A 21,153-nucleotide genomic window follows, 5' to 3' on the forward strand; every position below is an offset into this window, starting at 1 on the left:
TTTTTTTTCCTATTCTACAAGTTTATGGGCCTGAACTTTTGTGATTTTTTCACCTTAAGGAGTCTTTGACACCAGATTATAGACATAGATCTGGAGATCACCATGAAACTTGATAAAGTACACAGAAGGATTGGCAAGAATTTGGTAAACAACCTTTCCAAGATTTTTGGAACCATCCTCTCTGGTGTATTGCACCCAGTTTCCTATTAAGAAGTCACTGTTATCATGTGATGTCACCTCAGCATGAGGAGTCTCTGGAATGATGTCAAGGTTACCTTCATCATAGTCATCCAGGAGCTGATAAATGTAGAGGACCGGATCCTTCTTGTAGCTAATGTAAAACCAGTCCTTCATGACTGGCACCTGGGCTAGCACCATCCCATTCCAGTTTTCCTCAGAGCCATGCTTTCCCTCAAATTTGTTTTGCACTGCTCTGCCAACCAGGCTTCTGGTGAGGTGGGCATCCCTTATCTGAGGAAATACTACATTGTGAGGCAAGACCTTAAGATTTAAAATCCTCTCATCACTGTGGAGCTCCTGTCCATAGACACTGTCAGTACCGTCATACTTCAGCAAATAAAGAGAAGGGTTTGTTGGAAGTTGATCTAGAACTATGGCCTTCCAATGGCTGAAAGGTTCATTACCTTCCTTCCAACTGTGAGAAATTCTGCAGCCCACAATAATTCTCAGGGCCTGGGATGAAGGCATCCTCCTCCTCTTCTTTTTGAGGGATGTCATGCTCAGCCTCTTCAGAGGTATTGTCTTCTAAATGGTTGTAGAACTGGTGTAGTAGGCCACAGCAACCCTGGTCCACTGTCTTGTGACTATCATTCTTTGTTCAATCATCATACTTGGCCATTATCTGGGTTTTAAGATCTTGCCTGTTTAAACCAGAAACAATGCTGTTGCCTCTGTCATAAATATGAGATCTTAAAGGGCAATGGGTTTGGGGTGCGAGAGAATGCTGGACCAATGCTCTTCTTTAAGAGAACTTCTGGGTAGGTGAAGAAGGCTATGCTAGTCAGGTGTGTACTTCTAAAGTCAATTTTATCAAAATAAGAAGTTCATAAGCCATTATGGTGCATGCATTTATTCCCAGCCCTCAGGAGGCAGGGTCTGGCATTTTTCTGAGTTAGAGGCCAACCTGGTCTACAAAGTTAGATCCAGGGCAGCCAGTGATATACAGAGTGTTCTTGTTTCAAAAAGAACAAAAACCACAAAACAAACAAACAAACAAACAAACAAAACAAAGAACAAAATAACAAAGAACGAACAAAGAAAACAAACGAATAAAAAGAGAATTTAATAGGAGATGGTCGTGACCTAAGTCTTTAATCCCAGATTTCAAGGGGCAGTGGGAGGCTGACCTTTGTGACATCAAGGCTAGCCTGGTCTGACAGCCATAGCTAAACACAGAGAAACTCAAAATAAAATTAAACAAACAAATAAACCAACAAACAAGGGATTCAAGGAAATTAACATAGGGAAATTAACAAGTAATTCTCTAGAGCTCAGAATAACATACTCAGATAAAAATTTCTTCAGCCCTGAGCTAATTTTCCTCTGCTGGGGAAACTTTCCTTAAATGGGTAGGTCAGTGTGGAAGTTGGTATGTCTGTTTCCCTCAAGGATGAAGCAGAATAGAATTAAAAAATGAGCCAGAGTTGTCACCATAACTCTCGTGTATTTGCATGTTCTGAGCTAGGTGGCTACTTTCACAAATTTCTACCTAGGGACAGAGCACACAACTGGACTTCTGTATTGTGTCTCCAGACCCAGTCCCAGGCATATTATTGAAGCCATTGCATCTCCGACTTCAACAAGATCTCAACAAGTCCATGCCATATCAGCCATTTAGAAGTAATATCTTCTAAAATGCACATGGACAAAGGGGAGTTTTGACATATTAGTGGAATTCTGAAGGAGATATTGTTAGCAAGGTTAATAAACTCAGGAGATCAAATAACCTAAACCATCCACCCTCCTAGATCCCAAACATGGGAGAAATTAGAATGTACAGTTACTCACTGTAGGAGGGGAAACATATAGCCTTAAGGAGCCATGAGAGTCCAAGATACTCCATAAATATACATACCCCAAACAAATGTCCTAGTTTTCAAGATTCTGTCTCCTGAACCAGGCCAGGAACCAAAAGCCTCTGGAACAACTTTATGGGTCAGGAGCTGACCTGGCATTCACACACCACTGTGAAGATATTGAACCCAGCTTCAAGGAATTCTAGTGTCTCCAAGTGGAATAGATGTGCAAACTCTGACCAGTGCTCTGTGACATCACCGTATCTCAGCTTACATCATAGAACCTCTATCAGGCTGGTTCCGTCTGGAGTTACACTCAGAAACATTGAGCATCTAGAATTTATATTTTCATATGTCCTCCTAGAAATCCAAAATAAATCCCTACAAAAATGGCCTGATTACCTGATTCACATTCTGCCCAAGTAGATTCACTCTTGTATCATTTTTATTTTGTATTTGTTTGTTTGTTTTTTGTTTGTTTGTTTATTCGGGTTTTTTTGGGGGGGTTGTTTTTATTTTCCTTCTGTGAAAGTCTTCAGTGTCTGACACACCAGCATTCTTGGTGGTTATTTTCCCTGTAACAATCTTCCCCTTGGTTATCTTTAAGCTGTTCTTGGAATCAGAAATGTTGCCAGACTCTTGAGGCAACACACTAGATAGCACACTATTCATTTTATCAAAACCCACAGTTAGAGGAAGAAAATTTTTTATTCAAAGAAAGCTGGAATTTGACAGGATTGAATACCTTGTATTGAAGCCAATGGCAATCATGAATTATGGATTCTTTGCAAAGTGCAAGGAAATCATAGTCCTTGGGCCTGCTTACAAATTTGAGATAAACTTAAAACAACATGATATCTAACAGTAACATTTTAAAGTTCTTTAAAATTTACCACCATTTGTGGTTACAAGGAATTTCATAGATTGAATGCAGTAAAACAGGATGAAATAGATAATGTAATTTTACTTTTGAAATATGGGTTGACAGAATACTGGACACAGGTAAGTATGGAATTTACTTACAAATTAGAGGGCACTTTAATTGTTCATGCCACATAGATCTTCAGTTCTTCAAAAAAATCTTTTTCAGTCTCCTCCACTGTCCCCACCACACTGTTCATCCTCTTCATAGTGGATGACACTAACTAATTAGTTAGACACTTCCAGCTCAGCCATCAACAAAAGATCATTCCTTACAGATGTGGCCACATGTCAGTGTGATGGGAGGCAGTCTTCATCTGAGGTACTATCTTCCCAGTTTGATTTTCGTTCCAATAATAATCTAAGAAGGACCACTAAACATCCATATTAACAATGTTGATTGTTATACTGTGTGAAATAGAGAAACTATGGAGGAAATATAGATGTCAACCACACGATGAATTTCTTAAAATGAGAGAGTGAGTGTGTGAGAGAGAGAGAAAGAGAGAGACAGAGACAGAGACAGAGACAGAGACAGACAGAGAGACAGAGAGACAGAGATAGACAGAGAGAGAGAGAGAGAGAGAGACCGAGAGACAGAGAGACAGAGACAGAGAGACAGAGAGACAGAGAGACAGAGAGTGACAGAGGTATTTCTCATCTAAGTTTACTAGTGAAGGGTTTTGTTTTCAGAAAGAATAGATGGGAATGGGAATTATGTTAGGTGAGACAAGCCAAACTCAAAATGACAATTGTCAAATTATAATTTTAATAAGGCACATTAAATAAAAGGAGATATTTTGAAAGAGTATGGCCAGCAGCAGGGGGGGGGGGCTGAGCAGGTAGAAATGGAGAATAGTGGGGAGGATGAAGATGGTTAAAGGACAGTATAAACCTGTGAAAAGAGTCACAACAAAGTCCAGTGACTTGTACACTTAAAGCACATTGGTATTAAGTAGCAGATTCTAAATGATGGTTTGATTAAATTGGGAATTTTAGCTTCAAGATACTATAAAATTTATTTTTATGTTTCTACTCTCATGTGGATATTGCATTTTGGGCTAGATATGGTTGACAGGATATGGCAAGGTGTTTACATCTTTGTATAACATTATTCACCCTAAACACATGTCACTCACTGGGCTGCCATGCTTTCATAGGGAAGGAAGTAGCTAGAGATTTTAAGTGTACATGAGGTAGAAAGAAAAATGCCCCCACATGACTATAGATTTTCCTTATTCACCTTCATATGTTGTTTGAATGTGTTTCTTCAAATGTAATTTTCTGTAGACTAATACTCAGGTTTTAATATATTAGGAAAAATTGGACTCGGTCAGGAGGGATAGGACCTACAAATAAAAATCAATGAATAATGCTGTCATAGAAAAGGTTTAATTATGACAGGGAGTTTGGTTCCCTCTCTTGTCTTTCTAGCCCATTGGATCCCTTCTGTGATTTCAACATCTCACTAGAATTTCTTTATCTACTGAGAGTGTCTTCTTCTTGAATTTCCTGACTCCTGAAAAGAAGTCTTGCAAAATAGGCTTTATTATATACTAGAAATCAGTGTCATACTTTTTGTCAATACAACTTGTATGATTATGTCTCAGAATCATGATCAACTGAATCATAGGGGAAAATAATTAGGCTATTTGTGCTGACTAAAGATGAGATGAGTTCAGTGTTATCATGTGTTCTCTTCATGAAAGAAAGCTGCATAGTGGGTGAGAATAGATCAGAGAGGTACAGCCCAGAAGGGACTCAGCCATCTGCTGTTGACCTTGGAGATATAAAGGGACACTACATAAGGGATCCCTAGGAAGTGTGCCAGCCACTGCTTTTAGCTAGTGGAACCATTTTTAGAATCACCATTTTCTAGAATTTAAGAGATAACTGGATTAGTTTTTTTTTTTTTTTTTTTTTTTTGGTTTTTCGAGACAGGGTTTCTCTGTGTAGCCCTGGCTGTCCTGGCACTCACTTTGTAGACCAGGCTGGCCTCGAACTCAGAAATCCACCTGCCTCTGCCTCCCGAATGCTGGGATTAAAGGCGTGCGCCACCACGCCCGGCTTGGATTATTTTAATTTACTAAGTAAGGCCATTTGATACATCAGTAATCATCAACAAGCTGTACAGGTGTGGAAAGAAGTTTGGGGACTCAGAAGAAGCCTGTTCTTGAAAAACCCTCTGCATTCAAGTGTGGGAGATATATGCCCAGCAACACTAGATAAACAATATACATTGGTAATGGTACCCCCATCGTGTCCAGACTAATGGTTTTCAAACCATGGGTTGAGACTCCTCTCAGTGCTCAAACAACGCTGATACAAGTGTCCCATATCATATATCTTGTTTATAAGATATATACATTACAATCAATGACTATAACAAAATTATAGTTTGAATTTGCAATGAGATAACATTATGATTTGGGAGCTGTGTTTTAAAGGGCCACAATATTGGGAAAATTGAGTACCACTAGTCCTGACTCTTCAAAAGCATATGATTCAGGATCATCTGGAGGAATAATCCCTTTTACTCAATCTGATAATCCCAGAATACCTCACACATAATTGTTAAACAGCTGCCTTACAATAGTCTATAAGCAGGGCATGCTCTCATCTTAGGTTTCTTGTAATTTATTTTATTATTATTATTTTTTTTTTTAGAATTTTAGAGGGTTTTTTTTTTTTTTTAGAACTTTAGCATTCTCTTTAGGGTTTCAGGTTTTTATTTAGGGCTTTAAAGTTTTGTTGGTATGTTTTACATCGTTTAAGGGTTTTTTTGGATTTCAGTGTTTTGATGGGTTTTTAGCTTTTTCTTTTTAAAGGATTTTAGGTTTTTTATGGTTTTAGTGTTTTTTGTGTCTTTTTAGTGTTCTTCAGTTTTTCAGAATTATAGGAATTTTCTTAGTGATTTAGGATTTTTTTGAAGTTTTTTTTAAAAAGAAATTTCATGGTGTTTTCTTGTTTGTATAAGTTTTTAAAAGAATTTTATGGTGTTTTTAAATTTTGGGGATTTTTTTTTTTTGGAGCCTTAGGGTTTTTTCTTATAGTTTTACATTTTTTTTTTAGGGTTCTTGAGGTTTTGTAGAATTTTAGGTTTTTTTAGGTTTTTAGAATGTTTTAGGATTTCTTAAGAGTTCTTGTTTTGTTTTGTTTTGTTTTGTTTTTATGTTTTATATGTTTTTTTTGGTTGTATTTTGTTTGTTTGTTGATTTTTCTTTTTTTTTAAGGCGCTAAGTTATTTGAGGGATTTTTGGTTTTTGTTTTAGGGTCTTTGTAGGGTTCTTGGGTTTATTTTGGTATTACATGTATATATTTATTTTCAATTTAGGATTCTTTTTAGAATTTCAGTTTTTATATTTAGGTTATTAGAATTTTATACGTTTTTTAAAGTGTGTTTCAGAGATTTGGGGAGATTCAGAGTTCTGATGTATTTTAAATACTTTTAATATATTTTAGGAGGATTTTTTAAGGATTTTAGGGTTTTTTGGGGGGGTCTTTTTATCATTCTTGAGTTTTAAAAAAGAATTTTGGATTTTTGGTGATTTTTTTTAAAGCTTCATTTTTGTTTTTGTTTTTGTCTTTGTTTTTGTTTTTAATTTTATGGTTTTTAGGGATTTTTCAGGTTTTTTAAAAAAGATTTAAATTTTTTTTTTGGTTTAATTCTTTAATTTTTTTTTAGGGTTTCAGGTTTTTTTTTTTTGATTTTTTAATAATTTTAGGGTTTGGGGAGGTTATGGTCTTTTTTTTTTTTAAAGTTATTTTTAGGGCTTCTTTTTAGGCTTTTATAATTTTTTTCACGGTTTAAATTTTAGTTTTTTTCTGATTTTAGGGATTTTTATGTGTATTTTAAAAATGATTTTAATTTTTAATTTTTTAGCTTTATAAGGATTTAGGAATTTTTTTAGGATTTTCATAAAAATCTTTAGGGTTATTTTGGGGTTTTGGGGGTCTTATGTATTTTTGAAGGTTGTTTTTCGATTTCTAGAGTTTTTTTTTTTTTTTTTTAGAAGTTTAAAGTTGCTCTGCTCTGTTTGTTTGTTTGTTTGTTTGTTTGTTTGTTTTATTGTGTTTCACGGATTATTTTACAGCCTTAGGGTGTTAGGTTTTATATTGTTATTTAAGATTTTTGGGTGTCTGTCTGTGTGTGTTTGTTAGGGTTTTTTTTTTTTTTTTTTGAATTTTAGGGATTTTTGGGGGGGTTAGGTTTTTCTGAATTAAAGAATTTTTTTTAGAATCAGTGTCTTTTAGCATTATAGGTATTTAGGTTTCTTTTTTTAAGATTTCAAGATTTGGGGGGGAAATTCAGGGTTTTTGAAAAATTTTTTAAGGAATTTTTTTAGGTTTCTAGAATTTTTTTTAGAAATTTAGGGTTTTTCAGGGTTGTAATTGTGTGTTTTTAATTTGTGTTTCTCTTGTTTTTGTCGTTTGTTTCATTTTAGGGATTAGGGTTTCCTGGTTTATTATAGGGTTTAATGTACATTGTAATGTTTTTTATATATATATATATATATGTTTATTTAAAGGTTATAGATTATTATTTTTGAGTATTGGTTTTGCGTTTCTGGTTCCGAAGATTTTATTTTATCTTATTTTATTTATTTATTTATTTATTTATGTATTTTTTTTTCAGAAATGTAGGGTTTTTTTTTTTTTTAGGGATTAGGGTTTACTTGTTTATTTTAGGGTTTTAGGTTCATTGTAATGTTTATATATGTATATATATAACATAAATATATGTTTATTTGAAGGTTATAGTGTTTTGTTTTGAGTATTGTTTTTGGGTTTTTGGGTCCTAAGTTTTTATTTTATTTTTTTTTATTTTTTTTTTTAGAAATTTAGGGCATTTTTTTTTTTTTTTTTAGTGTTTTAAAATCTCCTGCAAGTTTTTGGTTTTTTTTGTTTTGTTTTTTTGTTTGTTTGTTTGTTTGTTTGTTTTTTAGGATTTTTTTTTAGGACTTTAAAAAAAATTAGGGTTTTTTAATATATTTGATTTTTTAAAAAAGACTTTAGGGTTATTTTTAGGGTTTTACGGATTTTTTAGAGTTTCAGGATTTTTTCTTCTAGAGTTTTAGGGTGTTTTTAGATTTTTGAAAGTTTACAAAAAAAGAATTTAGGGTTTTTTGGCTTCTTATAGGGTATTTCTTTGTTCTTTGTTAAATTCCCCCTCGAAACCTTCCTATTCCCCGGGATGTATGCTTGAAAACCAGACACATCAGCCTAATAAATGGAGACTTAATAGGACCCTCTGCTTGGTTTCTAGCTTTTCTTCCCCTTCCAATTCCATTTCCTCCCAGGTTTACAGTACCACTCGCACCCATGAATAACTGAAACCTATGGGACTGGATAAGGGGCACCCAATGTGAGGGCGAGTTTTGGATCTTATTTCCTTCCAGTGCAGGTTCCAGAGAAGTTTGTCCTGACCCCAAGAATTTAGAAGTAGTGAAGGACCCCTTCCACTGCTCATAGAAGAGAGAAAATTCCTTGATGAGTTGATTCATCTCCGCTCCAGGAACTGGGAAACAAACTATCAAAGAAAGCAGCCTTTATAATTTGCTTAAAGACAGCTCTCATGGAAAGAGGAGTTAGAGTTAAAAAGTAAGATTTGATAAACTTTTATTTTGTTTTCATAGACCAGGCATGTCCATGTTTTTTTTTTTTTTTTTATAGTTGGAGCAGAGATACATTGTAAGAAATGGAGAAGAGTAGGTAGAGGACTAAATGAAATTTTGGCAAAGCAGGGCCCTGATGCGATGCTGTCCCTGAGAATTTATTTACTTATTGGAGTTTATTCCGTGATTTGGTATAAAATGCAGCTGATGATCCAGAGAAACAGCACCTTTTGTCAGTTGCAGAATATTGCCTCTATCCCTTGTCTCCGGAAGCTTTAGAGGGCTCCCTCCCTACTACAAAGCCTCCAAAAGCTGCAGACAGGTCTGAAGTCCCACAGGCTGCTCTTTATCCACATGTCCAGGTAACCATTTTGTCTGAGCAGCCTGCCCTGGGCAATCCACCACTGATCAATCCAGTCTTTAAGAAATATTTGGCTTAAAGCCCTTTAATTTCATAGGACTCAGACACTTTAGAGAAAGAGGTAGTTCGCCCAGTAAACCTGAGCTGCTGTCTTGCTTCAGACCCTCCCTGCAGTGCCCCTCCCTATCTGCTGCCTATTAGTGCTTCTGCACCATGGTGTCAGGTTTACAGGTTTCTATTCTCATTGCTGCTAAGGATAAGCTGGTGTCTCAGGTAGCAGGATTACAAGAAGTACTAAAGCTACAGCAGCAGTATGCTCGCCTTTCTAAAGAGCTAGCTTCACTCTAAAATTGCTTACAACAGACTATCCTGGTTCCTCCTCCAGCCGCAGTCTCAGGAGGCATAAAAAAGAAAGCTCAGTGAGCCATAAAAAACAAAACATTGGCTTTCCTTGTAATCACTCTCTCCAAGAGAACTGCTAGCTGTGACCTGCCCACTTCTATGGCGGTGGAGCAGCCCCCAGCCACCAGTGCCAAATCTCCTTCTGCAGAAATAGGACCTTTAGAAGTGCCCCATGCCGATTTCTCTGTAGACACTAACAGCGAGGGTGGAGAAGATTATGAGAGTGATAATGAAGTAGAAATCAAGAAGAAGAATTAACTGTCCCTATTCAAAAGACAGAGTTCCGTAGGCTAAGTTTTAAAGACTTAAAAGAGCATAACTCTGCGGTTAGAACTTATGGTCCATCTGCCTTTTATATGCTTTTGAAAGACCCACAACGTGAGGACTCCCTCACGTTCTGACTCAGGAGAGGCGACACCCCAAAATCACCCACAAGAAACGGTCTTGCTGCAACTGCAAGAGGATTTTTATTCGAGAGCGTTCTCGGGCCCATGGTCATACACCACGCAGGGGTAGAGGACCATGGCACCCTGAGTAGCTGTATAAGGGGGTATTTAAAGGAAGAAACCACAATTCATGGAGGTGGGGAGGGCGTTGTTGGAAAATACCAAAAATACCAGTTAAGAGTCACAAGGAAGTATAAAGTCACAAGTGTCAGGTTATCTCTCAGGACAGTTTCTAAGAGCCCCTAACAATCTAAGAGCCCCTAAAGATAGCACATTTGCATTGCAGGTTCCAGTAATGGTCAGGGTGCCATTCTTTGAATTGAACCCAGGAAGCGGGTAGGTGGAGGAATGTCGCTATCTGTTTTATGACCAGTACCTGGAGCACTAAGCCACAAAGGCTACACTCCCAAGCCTGGGCCCAAAAGCCTCGAATTTTGTTTTTACTTTGCTATACTTTTTTAATACTTCTTCACTTTCACTCCTAGAAGCCCTCCCAGTAGTGATTGGATCAAAGTGATTTAAACTGTGTTAACTCGAGGATAGTTTTTCTCATGGAGGGTTGATTTCCTCAATAGGTGCCAGACCATTGCAGTAGCTAATCAGAAAAACCCTCCAGTGCCTGGACTGACTGGACCTTGGAAAAGCTTTCTGGTCAAGAAAAATATTTAGCTAAGGCCAGTCAGAAATTGCCCAGTGGGTCTCTTGGCTTAAACTGCTAACACAACATTGGGAACTTGGCATGCTATTCATATGAAAGGTTCCATTATTTCCCCTTTAACTAAAATCATTCAAGGAACCCAAGAAGACTTTAGTGAATGTGTTAGTCATTTGCTTGAGGCTGCAAAAAGGACCTTAGGTCATGAGGATGTGAAAGAACCTAGTGGGGAAACCCCCACTCCACTCCCGATTCAGCGTGCACCTAAGAATCACGAATAGAACACAACGACTTGATGTAACAACAAGAGGTATTTTAATGGCGGAGCTCTGGGTCAAAACGCATCTCACACAGGAGACAGTGGATTAGACCACGAGGCTTGGAAGCTAGGGGTTTTTATAGAAAAAGAGTGAGGCTGGGGGAGGAATTGGCACGGTTTCACATGATTGGTCCATTTAAACATTAGCAGCCTGAGGTCAGAAGGGTGGGAGATAGGGAGGCAATGGGCCTGCCCGGGCATGTCCTGGTCTGTTCTGCTGTGTTCTCAGCCCCAGGTTTCAAAGCTCACAAACAACTCTTTGGGTTATTTGACATACATTACATAAATCACAGGTCTCAAGTTTTATTTCCTTTCATTCCCCTCTTCTTCTATTTAGACTAATTCTAATCATAGAATTTTAGAGATTAGTGTCCCCTAACTCTTCATTTACCTGAACTATATGTTGATATTGTTTCTGAAGAAACATGAGTTTTACTGTATCAATTCTACTCTGGATGAAAGCCATTCCTCTATTTATTATACAGGGGCCGAAAACTAAAGCTAAGCATATCATAAGGATTGGTCTAGCTACAGCGGAAATCAAAGAAGTTATCCAAGATGGTCATAATTCAAACCACGTCTCAAACCACCCACTTTGAGCATTCCATTCCCGTTTCCTTCACTCTAATCTTTCAGTTTCTGCATAGAGTCTCTAACTCTTCCTGTATGATCTGCATAGAAGCAACACTCTTCTTTAAGGGCGGCACACAGTCCTCCTTCTTTTAGGAACAACAAATCAAGGCCTCTCCTGTTCTACAAAACTACCTCAGACAGGGAGGTCAAAGATTTTTCTAAAGCATCAATGGACTTTTCTATTGCCATTAGGTCTTCATTGACAGCATCCCTCAAAGACTGAATTCCCTGTATTCCTTCTATCAAAGTTGACACTTCTGTCCCCACTCCTACTGCCATACCTATTCCCATGAATGCAGCCAGGGTTAAAGTAATTGGTTCTCTTTTCGACCACCGGCCAGCATAGCTTTCTTCTAAACTGGATGCAGGGTGATAATATATGCGGGGTAACAGCTAGATCATGACACAAAAATCATGAGTTGAATTAAAAACCTTAGTTGATACACAGGGAGTAAGTCCTGTATTGCAAGCCCACCATCTAACCGGGGAAGATACAAGATAGTAATTACTTTCCATTCTGGACACAGACTGAATTTGTCTGCATAGGTGTTTGTGAGTGGAAGGTGGGGTGCCTATACAGAGACCTGGACTCCTCACAGATACATCAGTCAGGGTCAGTTTTTGTCCTGTTCCCCAAGAGCAGGAAGTATGGCTGCTGATTCTGTTGAAATCTCCATTGAAGGCAATTTCTTCATAATAAGGCAGACCCGAGGACAGGCATAGCCAGCAGTCCTCAGTAGCCCTTGGATCAGTTCTATTAAGGGCATAAACAGCTCCTCTCACTAGGTTAAACATCCTCTGTCTTGTTGAAGGAATCTCAGGGGTAATAGTTAGAGGTACCTGAGGAGTGGGAGGTTGGGTGATAGCAGCCATACTAAGGTGGTCTGCAATCAATGGAGTACGCTGAGTAATAGTATGGGTGCAGGGTGTGGACTTGGTTGGGGGGCCTAAAGGATTGTAGGGGGTCTCTATTTTTAATCTGATAGTGAACAATAATCCCTCATCATATCTTTCCTTGTAAATCCTAAGACCACAGGTATACCCTTTTGTCCATCCCAGAGCTCTTTTCCCTGGTTCAGTAAAGGTGACAAGGCGCGGATGGCACCAGTCAGTACACTCGTCTAGGTCAAATCCTCCAGGTACATAAGACGCTAGGGAATAGTTGGCTGTTACTCTAATATAGTCTCAGCTTGAGGAGGGCTTCCAGTGGGCTGTACCTGAAATGTCCCAACCCCAGCTCTTGCAAAAGAAGTCAGCCTTACCTCCACATGTTGGATTAAGGGATTGACTTTGGTGGGGCCCTGGACAGACAAAGAAGGGATGGGTTCGAAGCATACTTCTATCCCTTTGGTTAGAGCAACCACCCCATGGGTCTCTCGAATGTTTTTCTATGTACGGACGGGGTGTTAAAGGTGCCCTCTGAATGTCAGAGTACCCCTCCAAGTCCCATCCAGTAGGGGCTCCTATAGGCAACTTACAGATGTCAGGGAAAAGATCAGGCCACCAAGTCCACAGAGGGTGTACCTTGGCGATTGTCCATACAGCCCTACCCCCCTCATTGAGTACCTCCCACATTTGTTGAACAGGACTGTGGGGGTTGAAGTCCTTTGGGATCGCTCCTATGAAGCAGGCACAACTTAAAAGGGTTAGTAGTCTTCTCCAAAGTCCACTCATCATGGCTGACTCCACGGGGTGCTCTCTTGACGTGGGATGCATGGACCCAAGTGGGGATTCCTTCCAATTTGATCACGGTGGGCGTTGTCAGTAGCACCAAGTAGGGTCCCTTCCACCTCGGTTCTAGGTTTCCCGCTTGGTGTCTCCTCACTAGGACTGCATTTCCTACTTCAAACTGGTGTGGCACCTGTGTGTCACCAGCAACATAGGTTTCTTTTAGCTGTTCCCAGACCTCTTTTCTTACAATTTTGAGAGCTTTTAATCGAGCCAAAATACTAGAAGAAGGAGAGAAAGACACATCCGGGTGATTCCTATCCCCTACAGTCATAAAAATTGGTGGGGACGCCCCATACATTAACTTAAATGGAGTTAGGTCAAGGGGTCCAGGTGTATTCCGAACCCTGAACAAGGCATAAGGGAAAACGGCTGTCCAATCACTTCCGCTGGATTCTAAGGCTATTTTATTCAGAGTCTTCTTTAGCATTCTGTTCATCCTCTCAACCTGTCCTGAACTCTGGAGTCTGTATGCACAATGTATTTTCCAATTTGTCCCCAGTTGCCTGGCCAATCCCTGACTTACCTGGGAGATGAAGGCAGGTCCATTGTCTGACCCCATTACCTTAGGTATCCCAAAGCGGGGAAGGTTTTCTTCATGTATCTTCTTGACCACTACATTAGCCATTTCTTTCTTGGTGGGGAACGCTTCGACTCATCCCGAGAAGGTGTCTATAAAAACTAGGAGATATTTATTTCCATACCTAGTTGGTTTCACCTCAGTGAAGTCAGTTTCCCAGTAGGCTCCAGGCCTGTCTACTCGCAGTTGTTTTCCTTCCTGGAGCTTACTAGACTCAGCATTGGTAAGTGCACAAGCAAAGAAGTTTTTTATTATCTCCTCCATAATTCTCTTTAATCCAGGAATGTAATAGGGGGACTTACTAAGCAATTTTAGTATTTTTTTAGTTCCTAAATGAGTCAGATGGTGTATGTTAGCTAAGTAATCTCGCCCCTCTTCTTCTGTGAGGGTTCTTTTATTTATTTCCTCAGCAGCGGGCTCTTGGGTTCTCATCACCAGTCATTGGCCCTTGGGTTGCTTTTTAAGCTTCTTGGTCTGCCATTTGATTTCCCTTTTCAACGGGCCCAGTTCCCTTCTGGTGTCCTGGGCAATGGATAATTGCCACCCAACGGGGCAAATGAACAGCTGCTAATAAGCTGAGAATTTCTTCTTTATTTTTGATATCTTTCCTGGCAGACATCAGCAGTCCACGGTGTCGGTATATTGCTCCGTGACTATGAGCCGTGGCAAAAGCATACCGGCTGTCGGTATAGACATTAAGAGTCCTTCCTTCTGCCACCTTAAGGCTTGAATTAGTGCAATTCGTTCCCCTTTTTGAGCTGATGTACCATCCGGTAGGCTGCTGGCCCATATGACAGACTTTCCATCCACTACTGCTGCCCCAGCCCTCTGCTTACCTTCTACTACAAAGCTGCTTCCGTCCGTGAACCAAGTCATCGCCCCTGGCCAAGGTTGGTCTGTGAGGTCTGGCCTGATTCCAGTCTCTTCTGCCAGTATTTCTTCACACTTATGTGCAGGGGTCTCGTCAGCCTCAGGTAGTAAGGAGGCAGTGTTGAGAATGGCTGGGGGTGCGAAACTTACTCGCTCTGTTAGCAATAGGCTCTGGTAAAGCGTCATTCGGGCATTGGTCATCCAGTGGTCCGGTGGTTGCCTGAAGATGCTCTCAAGAGAGTGTGGGGCCACTATGGTAACATTCTGGCCCATAGTCAGTTTGTCAGCATCTCTTAATAGCACAGCCGTGGCTGCTATCGCTCGCAGGCAGGAGGGCCATCCACTGGCCACAGAGTCCAGTTTCTTTGATAAGTAGGCTACCAGGCACTTCCATGGTCCCAAAACCCGGGTAAGGACTCCCCTTGCCACTCCATTTCTTTCATCAATGTATAGGGTGAAAGGTTTGTTTAAATCTGGCAGGGCCAATGCTGGAGCCTGCAGCAGTGCCTTTTTGAGAGTTTCAAAGGCTAGCTGATGTTCCCTGGTCCAGGTGAATTCCCCTTTCTCTTTGGTTAGTGGATACAAGGGAGCTGCCAGTGAGGCAAATCTGGAATCCAGAGTCTGCAAAACCCAGCAGTCTCCAGGAACTCTCTTTCCTGGCGAGCAGTGGTTGGGGCCGGGATCTGCATAACAGCTTGATTTCTGGCTTCTGTGAGCCACCATTGTCCATCTCTCAGGACATATCCTAGGTAGGTCACTTCTATCTGGCATAACTGAGCCTTTTTAGCAGAGGCCCAATAGCCCAGCTTACCTAACTCGCCCAGGAGGTTATGGGTTCCAATTTCACAGTCCTTGCATGTTTCTGCAGCTAGGAGCAGGTCATCTACATATTGCAGAAGAGTCACCTGTGGGTTATTGGCTCGGAAAAGAGCAAGATCTCAGTGTAGGGCTTCATCGAACAAAGTGGGTGAGTTCTTGAATCCCTGAGGCAGCCTTGTCTATGTGAGCTGTCCGGCGTGTCCACTCTCAGAGTCTCACCTTTTGAAAGCGAACAAGGGCTGGTTGTTGGTGTGTAACCTCAAACAGAAAAAAGCGTCTTTAAGATCCAGGACTGTGTACCATGTCCGACCAGGTGGCAAGGTGCTGAGGAGGTTATACGGATTTGGCACCGTGGGGTGTATGTCCTGAACTCTCTTATTGACTTCTCTAAGGTCCTTGACTGGACGGTAGTCACTGGTCCCTGGTTTTTTTTACTGAAAGTAAAGGGGTGTTCCAAGGGGTTTGCATGGGACCAAAATGCCTTGTTGCAGCAGTTTGTTGATTTGGGGGCATATACCCTCTTGAGCTTCTCTGAACATGGGATATTGTCGGACCCCTATAGGGGTGGCCCTGGACTTAAGTTCTATCACCACGGGGGGACCAGTTTTGCCATCCCCACTCCTCTCGTCTCTGCCCACACCTGAGGATATCGATTCAACCAGTCCTGTAATCTCTCATGGGGCTTTACTTTATTTTGGTAAAGTCGATATTCCTCTCCTAGTTGTAAAGACAGCTCTAGAGTCTGTGGCACTTTTATTCCCCAGAAATCCTCTGGCCGATGAGAGGTGAAAGTTATTTGTGCTTTTAACTTGGTTAGTAAGTCTCTCCCCAATAAAGGCATAGGACACTCTGGAATGACAAGAAACAAGTGAGTTACTCGATTTCACCCTTATGTCTACTACTTGGGATGTGGTCCATGGATACATTTTTTGTCCCGTGGCCCCAATCACCAAGGTTTTTTCATTTTTCTTCACTATTCCTAGAGGAGTTTTAAGTACTGAAAATTCGTCTCCCATGTCGACTAGAAAATCCTCGGGGGTCCCCTCCACTTCTAAGTTTACCCTAGGCTAGGGGAGGGGTTCCGAGCCCCTTTCCCCCTAGTCTTCACATTCTCCAAGAGAAAGCACCTTTACCTCTTGTTTTTTTTTTTTGTTTTGTTTTGTTTTGTTTTTTGTTTTCGGACAGTCGCTCTTCCAGTGGCCCATTTCCTTGCAATATGTGCATTCGGTCCTCTCCAGGTGCTGCCTGCCTTCTCGGGGTCTCATTGGTCCCTGCTGTCTTTTGTCTCCCAGGTTTCCTGAATGTCTACCTCTTCTTCCTTTATCTCTTTCTCCTACTGCGGCCAGGATCCTAGTCAAAACCTTTTCTTGCATCCTGTCTCTCCTATCCTCATCCTCTCTTTTCTCTCTTTTCTCTCTCTCTAACTTTTCATCTTCTATTTCTCTCCTATGATACACTTTCTCTGCCACTCTAACTACATCCCTTATGGTGTAATCCTGCAAGCCCCCAATTCGCTGTAACTTCTTCCTAATGTCAGGAGCCAACTGGCCAATGAAGGCCATAATTACTGAGGCCCTTTGACCCTTACGTGGCGTCGAATGGGGTATATATCCTATAAGCATCCATGAGCCTTTCGAGGAAGACTGAGGGGGGCTTAGTCGCTCCCTGCATAACCTCTCTTACCTTGGCCAGATTCGTGGGCTGCCGGAGAACACCTTAGAGACCCGCCACTAGGACCCAGCGATAATTGAACAGTCGTTCCCTACCTGGTGCCATATTATAATCCCATCATGGCCGGGTTAGCGGGAATCCTTCATCTATTTCAGATGGAGTTTGGACAGGGCGCCCAGCCTCATCTGGGACGTTTTTCCGAGCCTCGAGGAGAATTCTCTCTCTCTCCTCGGTTGTGAATAGAGTCTGCAGAAGCTGCTGGCAGTGATCCCAGGTCGGCTGGTGTGCATAGATTAATGATTCAACCAACCCAGTGAGTCCTACAGGGTTCTCTGAAAAAGGGGGGTGATTAGCTTTCCAGTTATAGAGGTCAGAAGAGGAAAAAGGCCAATACTGTAGGGGCTGTAGACTGTTCAGATCAGCAGGGGGAGCTCCAATAGCCCTGAGGGGGAGCGCCAAGGTTGAATCCTCAGGCCCCTCAGGAGTGACTCCTTTCGGCTCCTTGTTCCTGTGGAGGGACCCCCTCCTCCGGCCAGGGCCTGAGGCAGGGGTCCCTAGGGAGCTGAAGGTTGGGGCTGGGGAGCATATGGTGGGGGTTGAGGGGTGTCAGGCCACTCAGGGGGTTCTTCAATCTCTGGATAGGTCTTGGGGTATTTCATCACTGGTGTGCTGCAATCAAAATCTCCCCTGCGCAGTGGTTTTGGTTTCTCTTTCTCACCATTTTCTCAGATGGCTAGAATTTTGGTGCCAGGGTGGAGAGGTCGGAGGAATGGGCGAACCCACGGGGATGGGTAGCAAGCCAAGTCCTCCCATAGTGTGATGTATGGTTGCTGCTCTGGATACGACCCTGGCCCCTCCTGAAAAACAATGGCCTTCACAGCCCTTATGGTGGGTAAGTAAAAAATTCCTTCTGCTTGCCAACCTACTCCAAAAACAGGCCATTCCAAGGAATAGAAAGTCATCCATGGCTTTTTCTTCACTGTTACTGACAAATTTTGTCCTCTAGCCCTAACTTCCGTTCAATGGTCCCTAGTCAAAGATAAAGAAGTAGACACAGTCTGTCCCATAGTGAAGAATAAGAATAAACACAACACAATGACAGAGACAGAAAACACTAAGACATCCAAACACACCCGTCCGCGTCTGGACTTATACAACCAGCCAAACACTACCTCTGATGTAGTGGGATTCCACGTCCACTCCGCTGGCAGGAAGAGCACTCACTCTTCTTCACTCTGCCAGGCAACAGCCAGGTCCTCCTGACTGTTCCGTACCCTGGGCACTCCATGGTCTCCGAATGTCTTCCAGGGGTGCAGCCTGTGGGGAAATAGACCGTCCTCTTCCCACAGCCACTAGGGTCCTTATGGTCCTCAGTGGCAGCTGCCAGAATACAGAATACCAGAACTGGTATCACAGGTGGGGCTCAAACCCACAATCTCAGAACTGAAAAACTAAGACACAAATTCAGCAGTGCCACACTTAGACACTTAGACAACAGACAACATAACAAGACTCACACAAACAAACGTACCTCCAATGGGTCCTTCGGGGATCCTGGGTGTCAAGCAGATCTCTTTGGTACCTCCAATGAAAGAACCTAGTGGGGAAACACCCACTCAACTCCCGATTCGGCATGCACCCAAGAATCATGAATAGAACACAACGCCTTGATGTAACAACACGTGGTATTTTAATGGTGGAGCTCCGGGTCGAAATGCATCTCACACAGGAGAGAGTTGATTCGACCATGAGGCTTGGAAGCTAGGGGTTTTTATAGAAAAGCAGTGGGGCTGGGGGAGGAATTGGCACGGTTTCACATGATTGGTCCATTTAAACATCAGCAGCCTGAGTTCAGAGAGGGGGGAGGGAGATAGGGTGGTAATGGGCCTGCCTTGGCATGTCCTGGTCTGTTCTGCTATGTTCTCAGCCCCAGGTTTCAAAGCTCACAAACAACACTTTGGGCTATTTGACATACATTACATGGATCACAGGTCTCAAGTTTTATTTCCTTTCAGATGCAGACAATAATCTTGTAAAACATCTGGCTTTTGAGAATGCTAATTCGGCTTGTAAGGCAGTCCTGCCTGGTAAGAATAGGGACAAAGATCTTAATGAGATGATTCATCTTTGTCGTGTTTCCTTACAAGATGTCCAAGACAGTCAATCTTGCCATGGGTGCAGCTCTTCAGCCTCTTATGGCAATAGGCAAGGCTCTTCAGCAAGCTGGCCTACAAACTAGTTGTTTTAAGTGTGGCCAGCCTGGACAATTTGCATGACAGTGTCCCACTGTGCCCTCCATTAACGGTGCTCCAGCACACCCTACTGACCATTCTTTTCGGCATACATGGACTTATTTTCTTTGTCCACGCTGCAAAAATGGCCAGCATTGGGTAAACACTTGCAGAGCTCAGACAGATGCATCTGGGAATCCCCTGCCTCCCATTCAAGGAAACGGATATGGGGGACAGACCAAGTCCCAAAAACCATCGCATTTCTCCCAGAGATGGTGTACAGCCAGCAGACAAATCAGCTACTGGTCTCTCCAGAGCCATCATGGGCAGAGCAGGACTGAACTTGTGTTCTGCCACCAGTGCAAATTTAACACCTGAGCATGGCGTTTATATCCTCCCTATGGGGTCTATGGCCCTCCTTCACCTGATACTTATTATTATTATTATTATTATTATTATTATTATTATTATTATTATTATTATTATATATTAGGGCGTGCTTCTGCCACTTTGAAAGGACTTACTGTCCATCCCTCAGTAGTAGATAATTACTACACTGGAGAAATTAAAATTTTAGTTAGTGCCTCTCAAAGACCAATTTCTGTATCAAAGGGCAACGTTTAGCACAAGCCTTGCCTCTACGTTTAGATACTTCTGATCCAGCAATGGGCACACATCGTGGTTCTTCACAGCCAGGGTCATCAGATCTGTATTGGGTACAAGCAATTACCAAAGATTGCCCTACACTCTGCCTTAAGATAATTGGCAAGAGCATTGAGGGCCTTTTAGACTCAGGTGTAGATTCTCCTATGATTTTACAAAGTGACTGGCCTGCTACTTGGCCATTAAAGGCCTCTTTAACTAATTTACAGGGAATTGGACAATCAAGGAATACTCTCCAGAGTTCAGAGTTATTGACATGGGAAGATGATGCAGGAGATTCTGGTTCTATTCAGCCTTATGTTGTCCCTGGTCTGCCCATTAATTTATGGAGAAGAGACATTCTTTCTCAAATGAGAGTCATTATGTGCAGTACCAATGGAATCATTACACAACAAATGCATACTCCGTGTTAACTCCATGGACACAGACTGGGTAAAAATAGCCAAGGGATGCCTGTACCAATAAAGGCCACCCCCAATAGATCAACGAGGTTTAGGTTATGACTCCTATTTTTCATAAGGAACATTGCTCTCCCTGCGCCTCAGGCAGATAAGATTACATGGAAAGATGATACCCCTGTCTGACTTGACCATTGGCCCCTTCCTGCAGATAAATTGTCAGCAGTCATAGAGTTAGTGCAGGAAATATTGATTGCTGTACACATTGAATCATCCTCTTCGCCTTGGAACACTCCTTTGTTATAAGAATGTGAAATGGTAAATGGAGGATGTTACAAGATTTTAGAGAAGTTAATAAGACTATGGTCCCCATGGGGGTCTTAAAACCTAGTATTCCCTATCCAGTGGATATTCCCAGGGGATATGTAAAATTTGGGATTGATATAAAAGTTTGGTTCTTTTCCATTCCTCCCCATCCTGAAGATTGTAAATGCTTTGCATTTACCCTTCCAGTAGTTAATTGAATAGGGCCTTTGCCTCACTTCCAATGGATGGTCCTTCCTCAAGGCATGGCTGTCACATACTCAGGTCGAGTCAGCTTGACAGGCCTAGAGGCCTAGAAGCCACTCACGAGGCTGAGAGTTTCATGGAAACTCACCTCCAGGAGTCTAGTGTTCTCTCTAACCCATATATTAATATTCCATTCCCGAGTTAGTCTGGTGTATGGATCCATGTGCCCTCTTTTAGTATTATCCTATTATAAGTGCCTTTTAAGACTCTCTCTCTCTCTCTTTTGAGTTTGGAA

Source organism: Mus caroli, unplaced genomic scaffold (assembly GCF_978045245.1).
Source record: "Mus caroli unplaced genomic scaffold, Mus_caroli_1 scaffold_22, whole genome shotgun sequence".
In the NCBI taxonomy this organism is placed as follows: Eukaryota; Metazoa; Chordata; class Mammalia; order Rodentia; family Muridae; genus Mus; species Mus caroli.